Raw genomic sequence first — 12,324 nt, forward strand, 5'->3', positions numbered from 1 at the left:
TCTTCTGACCCCTATAACTTTTTCATTTTTCCACGTACAGGTCGGCATGAGGACTAATTTTTTGCACCGTGATCTGAAGTTTTTATTGTTACCATTTTTGTTTTGATCAGACTTTTTGATCACTTTTTATAAATTTTTTAATGGTATAAAAAGTGACCAAAAATAAGTTTTGCACTTTTTTGGATGCTTTTTTTTACGTGTACGCCATTGACCGTGCGGTTTAATTAACAATGTATTTTTATAGTTCGACATTTACACACGCGGCAATACCACATATGTTTATTTTTATTTACACTGTTTTATTTTTTATTTTTTTATGGGAAAAGGGGGGTGATTCAAACTTTTATTAGGGAAGGGGTTCAATGACCTTTATTTACACATTATTTTTTTACTTTTTTTTTTGCAGTGTTATAGCTCCCATAGGGACCTATAACACTGAACACACTGATCTTTTACAATGATCACTGGCGTGTATTAACACGCCTGTGATCAGTGTTATCGGCGCTTGACTGCTCCTGCCTGAATCTCAGGCACGGAGCAGTAATTCGCCGATTGGACACGGAGGAGGCAGGTAAGGGCCCTCCCGGTGTCCGGTCAGCTGTTCAGGATGCCGCAATTTCAGCCGGGATACTTTCACTTTCACTTCAGATGCGGCGGTCAGCTTTGATCGCCGCGTATGAAGGGTTAATACAGGGCATTACCGCGATCGGTGATGTCCTGTATTAGCCACGGGTCCCGGCCGTTGATAGCCACCGGGACCGACCCGATATGACGCGGGGTCACAGGACGTAAATATAAGTACTTCGTCGTTAAAGGGGTATTCCGGTGGAAATTTTTTTTTTTTTTTTTTTGTTAACTGGTGCCAGAAAGTTAATCAGATTTGTATATCACTTCTATTAAAAAATCTTTTCAGTAATTTTTAGCAGCTGTTTGCTACAGAGGAAAATCTTTATTTTTTTAATTTCTTTTTTGTGTTGTCCACAGTGCTCTCTGCTGACACCTCTGTCCGTGTCAGGAACTGTCCAGAGCAGGAGAAAATCCCCACAGCAAACCTATGCTACTCTGGGCAGTTCCTGACATGGACAGAGGTGTCAGCAGAGAGCACTGTGGACAACACAAAAAATAAATTCAAAAAGGAAAGAATTTCTTCTGTAGCATACAGCTGCTAAAAAGTACTGAAAGGATTAAGATTTTTTTAATAAAAGTAATTTCCGCCGTAATCCTCTGCATACACGGATCTGAAACGAGAAGAAAAAAAAATACACAAAAAATTGGTTCTGACAATTTCTACCGAAACAGAGAGCCACCAATTGGGGCAAAACTACAACTCCCAGCATGCCCAGACACAGCCTTTGGCTGTCTGGGCATGCTGGGAGTTGTAGTTTAGCAACAGCTGGAGTCTGCCTGTCTGGGTAGACACTGCCAGAAGGGTCTGTTCACATGATACAAAACGGACAATGTGAACAGAGCTTCAGATTAACTAGCCTAGTTCCCTTCTGTAGCTCCGCCCCCTAATGACGCCATCACTAGGGGCGGAGCTATACGGAACTGCCCGGTACTCGAGTGAAGTAAGCGGACTTCGTCTTCTGTATACACTATATACAGCTATCTATAGATAGCTGTATATAGTGTATACCGCCCGAAGGGTTAACCTACACTGTCCAGCAGTGTAAGTTAACTCTTTCCTTGCTGGGCTTGCGCATAGCACACAGCTCATCAAGGGGTTAAGTGAGCCAGCAATGTGTATACTGTATACACATTGCAGGCTCACTGTAAGTTCTTGCTGGGCAGTAGATATACGATGTATACCTACGGCTCAGCATCAGCGGTTCTCCCGACTCTGTAGCCTTGAGAACAGCTGATCCCGACATTCACATAAGGACGATCGCAGCGGGTGTCAGGAGGAGTGACATCCGCTGGGATCTGTCCCTTACTGCAGGTACTACTACTCCCAGCATGGAGCACACTCTGCTCCATGCTGGGAGCTGTAGTACCTGCATTAATAGACATATCGCAGCGAGTGAAACTTTTGACACCCGCTGCGATCAGTCTATTAATGCAGGTACTACAGCTCCCAGCATGGAGCAGAGTGTACTCCATGTTGGGAGTAGTAGTACTTGTAGTAAAGGAAAGATCACTGCGGGTATAACTCCTGGCACCCTCTGTGATGCTCCTGTATAATGTATAGATGCGGCGGCCGCTCTCCTATGCTCCCCTGCACGGCTGTATATATACACATATTCCTATTTCTCACAGTGAGCTGTGATTGGCTGGAACCATCTGGCCAATTACAGCTCTGCGGGAAATATGAATATGTGTATATATACGTGAGTGCAGGGGACCATAGAAGAGCGGCCGCCGCATCTATACATTATACAAGAGGATCGCAAGGGACCCCACGATCTGTCAATTAGTACAGGTAACTACTTCTCCCATCATGGAAGAGCGTGTTCCATGCTGGGAGTAGTAGTACTACCTAAAAAATTTTTTAAAAAAAGTGAAAAACACGCACACAATACATTTTTATTATTGTCGGCTACATTTTTAGTGCTTTACCCGCTCACATAAATTGATCCCTGTTTAAAAATTAATAAACATTTCATAATAAAAAAGATACATTTTGTTAGATACAATTTTTTCCATCACTACTGTATCTTTTTTTTTTTGTATGGTACCCTACGAAATTTTTATAAAAAAGGTATCTCCATAATTTTTTAGGATCGCTTAAGTCCAAAAAAGAATAAAAAGATTTACCGAATGTACCCGAATACCGAATGTATCCGAAAAATCAAAACCGAAGATATTACCAAACCGAAAAAATTTTCCAAAACGAAAAAACAAAACGAAATGAAAATGTTTCTAGTGCACAAGTCTACTTTATTCTGTAGACCCATACAATTAAAATGTTACCCAACTTATCGTATATAAGTTTGATTTTGCTTTACTTCTGTTAAAAAAATTATAACTTTTTGCACAAAAATAAGTACCGTATGTTTAAAATTGTCATCTTCTGACTCCTATCACATTTTTATTTTTCCATATACAGGGATGTGTGAGGGCTCATTTTTTTTCGTGGTGATCTCTAGTTTTTATTGGTACCATTTTTGTACATCGCTTTTTATATGAGCTACCGGGACTGTTTTACTTTAATTTTAGATTCCATGAACAACCTTGATCGTGGCGTCTAAGGGGTCAATGTAGGCATCACCATAATTGGTGATGTTTGGCATTGGACATGGGTCCCAGCGGCTGCCACCGGGACCACTCCGCTATGAAGCAGGGTCAGCTTCTGAGCCTGTGATATAGAAGGGGAGCGGGCGCAGGACGTACAGGTACTACCTGTGTCCTTAAGGAGTTAAGGACACAGTCCATTTTGGCCTTAAGGACAAAGCCAGTTTTAGGCTAGGTTTCCACTTGGTTTTTTTTCTGACAGTTTTTGTAAAATGGCCATTGCAGCTTTTGAGACAAAGCCAGAAGTGTATTCAAAAGGAATAGGACATATAAAGGTAGGACTTATACGTCTCCTCCCTTATGGATCCACTTCTGACTTTGGCTCAAAAACTGCAGTGGTGATTTTCCAAAAACTGCCAGAAAAAAAAACAAGTGGAAACTTAGCCAAATTTTTGCTATGTTAAAATTTTTTCCTCCTTGCTACCTAAATCCATAACTTTTTATGCATTCACTATATGGGATCACATTATATTCTAATAGTTCGGACATTTACCCATGCAGATACCAAATATGTTTATTAATTATATTTTTTATCTTTTTTTTTTTTGTAAAATGAGGAAAAGGGGAGGGTCATTTTCAAAAAAAAAAATGTAACTTTTTTTTCACATTTATTTTTACACTTTTTATGTCCCCCTAGTGGACTTTTTATAGCAATCATTAGAATATTCATAGGCATAGCACTGATCAGTATTATGGATGACCACGTGATGAGGACCGTGGGTGATTAGATGAGCCATTAAAAGCGCAGCACTGCCACAGATGCCGTCATCTGTATTGATCATGGCATCTAAGGGGTTAATGTCGGGCATCCGTGAGATTGCCAATGTCCTGCTAATAGCAGCCAGGAGCTTCTGTTTATGATGCTGGCACCGCTCTGGTGCTGGCGTCATGTACAGAACGTAAATGTACGTCAGGTAAAGATTTTGACATAATAACATTTATTAATTCACTACAATGGTACCTGTCAAGAGGGGGAATACATTAGGCGCCACTTTTTTTTTTTTTTTGCTGTGTATGGGGCTGTCCAGCCACAAACTGATAGTGCCCATAGTCCAGTCAAAGAAGGTGACCTGGACCAATCCTATTCCTGTTTTGTTTTGTTTTTTTTCTTTTTGTTTTTTTTGCATTATTTGTACATATAGGTTTATGTGCCATGTAAGTGTGTATTTGTGTAGGCACCAGTATGCACTATGGGAGGAAGGCAAGCCAAAGGAGGCAGTATGATCCTCTGGACACTGTTCTGGGAATCTTTGGGTTGTGTTATTTATGTGGATGGTACTTTAACTCATACCACCGACTTAAATATTACAGGTCAAGTTCACCCTTTCATGGAAATGGTTTTCACTAATAGCAGTGGTCTTGTTAAGCAGTACAGTGATCCCTCAACTTACAATGGCCTCAACATACAATAGTTTCAACATACAATGGTCTTTTCAGGACCATCGTAAGTTGAAACCAGTCTCAACATGCAATGCTATGGACATTCCAGATCTGTGAAACGCGTCAATGGCTGGAAGAACCAACCAATCAAAATGGGCATTCACTGGTAAAACCCCTGTATTACTGAAGCGTATGCACTGACTGGTGTCTGGTAGTGCCCCCTACAGTACAGGGAGGTATTACATGTTCTGTACACTTTACCTGTACCAGGGTTAGCTGCTCCTTTGGACACCAGGTGAGGGTGACTCCATTACTTTTTTAGGACGCTGTGTACTGTACAGGACCCCGGAAGAAGCTCCTGTCCTCTACATAGACCAGTGTTTCCCAAGCAGGGCCTTTGGCTGTCCGGGCATGCTGGGAGTTGTAGTTTTGCAACAGCTGGAGGCTCCCTGCTTGGGAAACACTGACATAGACAGTGATTTACAGCTCCCGGCAGATTTTTCCTACTTTTATATGTAAGGACTTGCTTTATCTATATTAGTTATCTACTTATTTTTCTTTAATTCTCACTTTTTTCCTATCTTTGGATGACATTGTGGTGCCTTTAGAACCAATTACCAGGTTTCCATAGAGTTCTGGTCTCAACATACAATGGTTTGAACATACAATGGTCGTCCCGGAACCAATCAATATTGTAACTTGAGGGACCACTGTATAATGCATTCTGTAAAATTGTATAGGAATGGTTAAAAAAAATATTTATAGAGATTAAGATGTTAATGTGACCTCCAAATTCCTCAGAGATAAGTTGCCATCAAGGAGACCCACCTTTGCAACTTACAGGATTCTAGGGATTTACTGCTAACATATTTGTACCAGATACCACAGGACACTTTTAAAGGTTCTGTGGAGTACAGCTGAATTGTGTGTCATCGTGACACTTTACTGCCAATTTCCCTACCAGTTGGGATTGAGCTAAAATTAGAAATTAAGCATTACCCACTCATAAAATCTTAAATGCTCCCAGCATTCCTTGGGGTTTTCCTCATTGGCTTTGTTTACTTGGCTGCAGGAAAGTACCAACATCATCAATACCCAATGCAATGCATGGCATCATCAATCATCAATACCCAATGCAATGCATGGCATCATCAATGTCATGCATTGCAGGATCCACATAGCTTCCTTTCTTAATAGAACCCTGTGTCTCACCATGATGGACTGTTCTGACATAATCTATGACTCAAGGGAGGGACTCCCCCATTTCCTGACTGAATTAAAGTGTTTACAGATCTGAACCAAGTTGTCTTTCTGATATAGAACAACCGGAAGATGATAACATACACAACAAACCAAGTTTTACAGATAATACAATTTTACACTTTACCCCTCTAACGTTAAGAAATCTTTCTTCTAAGTTGAATTTGGTGACTGAAGATAGTAGTGATTAAAAACCCAGCACTGTTTCACACCTTTCCTAAGCTATTCATGGCCGCTCATAGGTGTTCAATGTAAACACTTTTCCGAGCACACCGGCAGTGTTTGCCTGTTCTATAGATGCTGGTGCTGATTTTAAAACACACACAGTGCTCCCTCTAACATGTATCGTCACAGAAGTGATGTCCTCAGAGGTTATGGGGCAATTATATATTTCACAGAACTGTACAAAGATTGTAACCATTCACATCATTTCAGCCCTATAACTCATCTATTGAGTGGTGTATGGAGAGGTTTGAACTAAGAGTAAGCAACTAAAATGAGCAAGAGCGGTCAGTCATCAAAACTTACCCTATGTCACGTGTGACCAAGTACAGTTCCTGAGAGGATCTTCGATAAATACCCAATGTATCAGCTCTGAGAGGGTAACAGACCTCGTAGCAATTCCTAGTGGACCTCCAGTCATGTTCAGACATCTGCCACCAAAACTAGGGAATACTAGGGATGAGCAAATCGAATCTGATGAATCCGAATTTGTTACGAATTTCAGGAAAAATTTGCTTCACAACGAATCCAAATATTGCAGAGATTCAATCGCACAAATCACTTCATTAAACTCCATTTAGTGCGGTCCAGGCTCCAGGGCATCTAAGATGGCGGCTCCACATGTCAGTACATGGGGCAAGGAACTCTGGGAAGATGGGTAGGAGGGATGACCTTGCATCACATGCAGCATGCAGCCTATCAGAAGCCAGCCACCCCTATAATGTCACAGCCCTATGTAATCAGCTGCCATCTTGCGTCCAGTCACTTCAGTGTTTCATTGCAGAGAGAGAACAGAGAGCACTGTGTGTTGCACAGAAAAGCATTTTTACAGCAGTGATTCACCTCAAGCCCAAATCCAGCCTAGAAGCACTGATAGGGAAGGGAGAGAGATTGAGAGAGGGAGTGCAATTTTTGGTGTACTACACAGCGACTGTGTGCTGCAACACTGGTGTATACAACTGAAAAGCTAATAGTAGTCATCCAGTTAGGGTGAGCAGAGCACTAAAAGCCATAATCACCTGATATTAGTGCCTAACACAGGTTGCATAGCAGAGCGTATTGTCCTCTATTAAGTGTAACCTGTGCTTACATAGGTGGTGTACTAGTTACTGTGAAAGGCCAGCCAAAAGTACACACCTGCTGCTGTTCTAGACAAATCCTGTTTTAAGTGTAGTGGAGCGTATTGTACTCTCCTCATAAGTGCATACCACGTACGTACATCTACGAGGAGTACCATTTTGCTCCTGTTATAGCCCTAAGGTCTAGTTACTGTGAAAGGCCAGCCAAAAGTACAAACCTGCTGCTGTTCTAGACAAATCCTGTTTTAAGTGTAGTGAAGCAACTCATCAGCAGCAGGTAGACCTGGAGCAGGACCTGAACTAGCAGGTGGTGGCATACCTTGACATGACACTGTCAACACACTTTGAAGATCCACTGGACTTCTGGGCAGCGTAACTTGATTTGTGGCTGCAACTAGCAGAGTTTGCCCTGGAAAAGCTGTCCTGCCCAGCCAGCAATGTGCTATCAGAGCGGGTGTTTAGTGCGGTGGCGGCCATAGTAACACCAAGGAGAACTCGTCTGTCCACAAAAAATATGGAGAGACTGACCTTTGTGAAGATGAATCAGGCATGGGTCAGCCAGGATTTCCACAGTGCTGTTCCCCAGTTACAGGAATTCCTTCACATCAGACCACAAGTAAGTATTGAGGATATGCATTAACTAAAACTTAATTTTCCTTAGGGCAAAATATATAGACCACAAATTTTTTTATATCTAAGAAAAGGAAAGGTGTGCAAAAAACATCATGTGCCACCTACACCACCAAGTATTGATGTGATGCAAAGACCTCTAAAAGGTGGAAGGGAACAACGTATGGTCCATTGTAACCGGTGGGGGTAAAAACTTCCTCTGTAAGGCCCTACTCTCGCATTATTAATTCCCTTCTTGGCAAGTGTTATTCGACCTAAAAAGGGTGGCCCTACACAGGAACCTCTCCCGATTTCCAACTACAATCACTGCCATTTCCCAGGGTTTTTAGGTGGAAACAGGGAGAGTTTCCTGTGTGGGGCCACCCTTTTTTTGGACGAGTAACACTTGCCAAGGAGGGAATGAATAGGGCGAGATTAGGGCCTTCCAGGGGAAGCTTTTACCCCCACAGGTTACAATGGACCCTTCAACCTTTTCGAGGAAAGTGTTACTCGTCTTAAAAAGGGCGGCCCCACACAGGAACCTCTCCTTATTTCCACCTAAAAAACCTGGGAAATGGCAGTGTTTGTAGGTGGGAATAGGGACAGGTTCCTGTGTGGGGCCACCATTTTTAGGGTGAGTAACACATGCCAAGAAGGGAATTAATAGTGCGAGAGTAGGGCCTTATAGGGGAAGTTTTTACCCTCACCGGTTATAATGGACCATACGATGTTCCCTTCCACCTTTTAGAGGTCTTTGCATCACATCAATACTTGGTGGTGTAGGTGGAACACTGTTTTTTGCACACCTTTGCTTTTGTAAAAAAAAAAAAATGTTGGCTAAATATATTTTATCCTAAGAATATTATTAAAAGTTAAGTTTTACCTCAATACTTACTTGTGCACATCACTTTTTCAAAAGAAACCGTTCTCTTCTGCCTACCTGCCTCAGCTACTTTTCTGATCCTGCCACACATCTAATGCCAAGTTCTCCTTTTTTCACCCACCTTTGTCACTGGGTACTGATATTGCCACCCACTGCCCCACTCTGTCACCGGGTCACTTTCAGGACTCCGGATCCTGCTGATGCCATCTCCAGGCTGTCTCATTCTGCCACCATATGTTCTCCTCATGCTGTTGCCAGCTGTCGGCTGTCTCATACTGCCACCATATGCTCTCTTAATGCTGATGCCAGCTCCAGGCTGTCTCATTCAGCCACCATATTTTTTTCCTCATGCTATTGCCAGCTCCAGGCCATCTCTTTCTGCCACCATATGTTCTACTCATGCTGCTGCCAGCTCCAGGCTGTCTCATTCTGCCACCATATGTTCTCCTCATGCTACCGCTACCTCCAGGCTGTGCCATTCAGCCACTGTATGGTCTCCTCTTGCTGCCGCCATCTGCAGGCTGTGTCTCTGTGCTGCCATGTGGTCTCATGCTGCTGGCACATTAAATACAACTTTTAAGGTTCACCTATTTGAAATCTTCAAAATGTAAAAAAAAAAGGTCTTTCTTCTTTTCAATTGTGAGGGCCTATGGTCTCGTCAGGCTGTTGCCACCTCCACGCTGTGTCATTCAGGCACTTTATAGTCTCCTCCTGCAGCCGCCACCTCCACAATGTCATTCAGCCACTGTATTGTCTCCTTATAATGATGCCACCTCAAGGCTTTGTCATTGTGCCACTCTGCGACAGTGATTCTAATAGCGATGCCTCTAATCTGCATGTCATACTGAATAACAGTATTATTTCACTAACACAGCACACTCCCTATACGTGTTTTGGCAAGGCAAAGTGTTCTACACCCCAATTGAGGCTCTCTGTAGCCCAGAAATAGCCGTTTTTAATGGTGGACCGAACCAATTTTTTTAGGAAAATTTTGTGAATCGGCCAAATTGAATTTTTCAAAAATTCGCTCATCTCTATTGAATTTCTCTGAATATAGGTGTTGCTGTAATACAATTGGTCCAGCAAAGAACACCTATTGACTTTAAAAGAGTTAAATGGACACTGTCACTTAAAAAAAAAACTTTTGATGTGTCATAGAGGCATGACAGAAGTTTTAGTTAGTCATGGTCTTAAAATTGAGAAACTGCTATAAAAAGTCGAGAGGACCCTCTCCTGTCATAGCCACATAGCAGAGAGACACAGTGAAGGGCTACATGTTTCTACCCCCCAAATGGATCCCCACCTATCAAAACTTTTGATATATCTCTACAACATGTCAAAAGTTTTTTGAAGTGACAGATACACTTTATTTCTCCACCACCTATTGCTGCTACGCGTTTGTTAGTATTGATTAGTGTTCAAGAACTGTGCCTTCATGTATATGGAGAATGGGGGAGATTTGTCAAAACCTATGCAGAGGAAAGGTTGCCCAGTTGCCCATAGCAACCAATCAGATTGCTTCTTTCATTTTGCAGAGGCCTTGTTAATAATGAAAGAAGAAATCTGGTTGCCATAGGCAACCGGGCAACTTTTCCTCTGCACAGGTTTTGATAAATCTCCCCCAAAGCATTTATTTATGCATTTGAGTAAATGTACCCGTTTCACTACACTTCTCCCTGGTTTTGTTCTTCTTGCTCTTGGGGAGCCAACAAACACTGCACCTGCATGACATCAGGGGCACTCCAGGGTACAATACCATTGGCCAGGAACTCTAGTTGGGTGTGCCCCAGGGAAAACAAGGGACTACTACCATCCAAACTATTGTGCAGCCCTCGTATTACCACTGGATGCATTCTAGCTACAGTAAACTTTTAGTGCATGTCTGGGGGACTTCAGATCCCAGTTAACCCTTGGAACCTCTACAACCCCGATCTGGTACTCTTCAACAGTAAAATACAAATGCACTAAAAGTGTTTTATATTGATTTACATAGCTATGATAACAATATCTAGTTTGCAAAATATTCAAGACTTAGCCTAGTTCACACATCTCGGATCAATCAGTATAGTACATTCCAAACATATTTCTGTAGTTTTGATACAATATAACAATGCCACAATTGTAATTTGGTAAACACATTTTTTTTACTGAAACAGTATCACACAGAAGATTAGATTTCTTTGCTCAGAATGTTGGAAGCTATAAAATGTATGCAACATACTAAATATCACCATAAAAAGATAAGAAAGATCAGATGTCTCAACTTTCGAATACCTAACAGCTATTGACCTACAAGCCAAATCTGATCCATTTTAATGTACTGCACAAAATAGCACTTGTTACTTACGCTAGACCATGTGTCGCCATGTCAATCATACTTTATTAGTAGATAAACTGCAGCATTTACTATTAAATTCTATACCTTCTTTAAATGTAGTATTGCAAATTTCAATCCCAAAAAGTAAAAATAGTCATGTACAGTACACACACACACATGCCACTATTCAGGAAGTTGTCATAAGCGGATGCCACTGTTATGTGTTGTTTCAGTTATATAAGATTACATATCAATGATATCCTTGCACCTAAAAAAAAATCTTACAGTTTTCTTTTTCTAAATCTTTTTTTTTTAGAGAGAAATTTTACAAAATTAGATTTTTTTTTGTGTGTCTCTAACTTATATTTTACAGCAAAAGATTTGAAAATCATATAACCTACAATAGTTTAAAGTGTCTGCGTCCTTGTGACTTTTCACACAGACATGTCAAATAGTGTTGAGCGGCATAGGCCATATTCGAATTCGCGAATATTCGCGAATATATGGACGAATATTCGTCATATATTCGCGAATATTCGCATATTCGTTATATTCTCGTTTTATTTTCGCATATGCGCATTTTCGCGTATGCGAAAATTAACATATGTGAAAATTAGCATATAGGAAATTCGCATACCCGAAAATTCGCATATTCGAAAATTAGCATACACTAATTTTCGCAGATGCGAATTTTCGCACGCCAGTCTCACACAGTAGTATTAGAGCCTTCTTTACACCACACAAGCTGGAAGCAGAGAGGGGTGATCACTGTGATGTGTACTGTGAAGAAAAAAATAAATAAATAAAAAAAAAAATGAAAATTCGTAATTACGAATATATAGCGCTATATTCGCGAAATTCGCGAATTCGCGAATATGCGATATTCGCGAATAATATTCGAATTGCGAATATTCGCGAGCAACACTAATGTCAAATGCATTCAGCAGTTGGGTCTTAGTGCTGAAACCCCACCTGATATTTCCATTTTAGTGTGTGTACCACCCATAACCCATAACTCATAGGTGCACTCAATGCAGCAGCCAAGCTTATATTTCTGTCCAACTGCTACAATGATGACTTGTTACAGTCTCTTCACTGGTTTCCCATGTATTGTCCTGCACCAGTTTTGGAATGCCCTGGATAATCAGAAAGGTTTTTGTTATCCAGTTTTAGATATGAAAAATATAGTAAATTCAAAAAATTTTCTGAACCTTTCATTTTTTTTCCAAATTCTGCTATATTGTGGACTTGTGCTAAAATAAAAAATAAAAACAAGTTCCCACCCATTATTCTGCACTCAAAACCCTACAAGGGCAAAGTGAGAACAGAATGATAGAAATCTT

At 41.1% G+C, this 12,324-nt stretch overlaps 1 long non-coding RNA gene across 5 annotated transcripts in view; it reads left to right on the forward strand.

Moving 5' to 3' along the window:
- LOC130358577 (uncharacterized) overlaps positions 1-12,324 on the forward strand; it is a 32,050-nt gene that overhangs the window by 6,788 nt on the left and 12,938 nt on the right. For 2 of the 5 annotated variants that reach the window (XR_008889575.1, XR_008889573.1), the window contains exon 4: positions 2,719-2,898. The exons of 2 other annotated variants lie outside the window; for them this stretch is intronic. This is a non-coding gene — a long non-coding RNA (uncharacterized LOC130358577). Of the gene's footprint in view, positions 1-40; positions 1,043-2,718; positions 2,899-12,324 lie in introns of those variants that run through there. One more of the 5 variants, XR_008889576.1, reaches the window with a different exon arrangement.

This window comes from Hyla sarda, chromosome 1 (assembly GCF_029499605.1).
Source record: "Hyla sarda isolate aHylSar1 chromosome 1, aHylSar1.hap1, whole genome shotgun sequence".
In the NCBI taxonomy this organism is placed as follows: Eukaryota; Metazoa; Chordata; class Amphibia; order Anura; family Hylidae; genus Hyla; species Hyla sarda.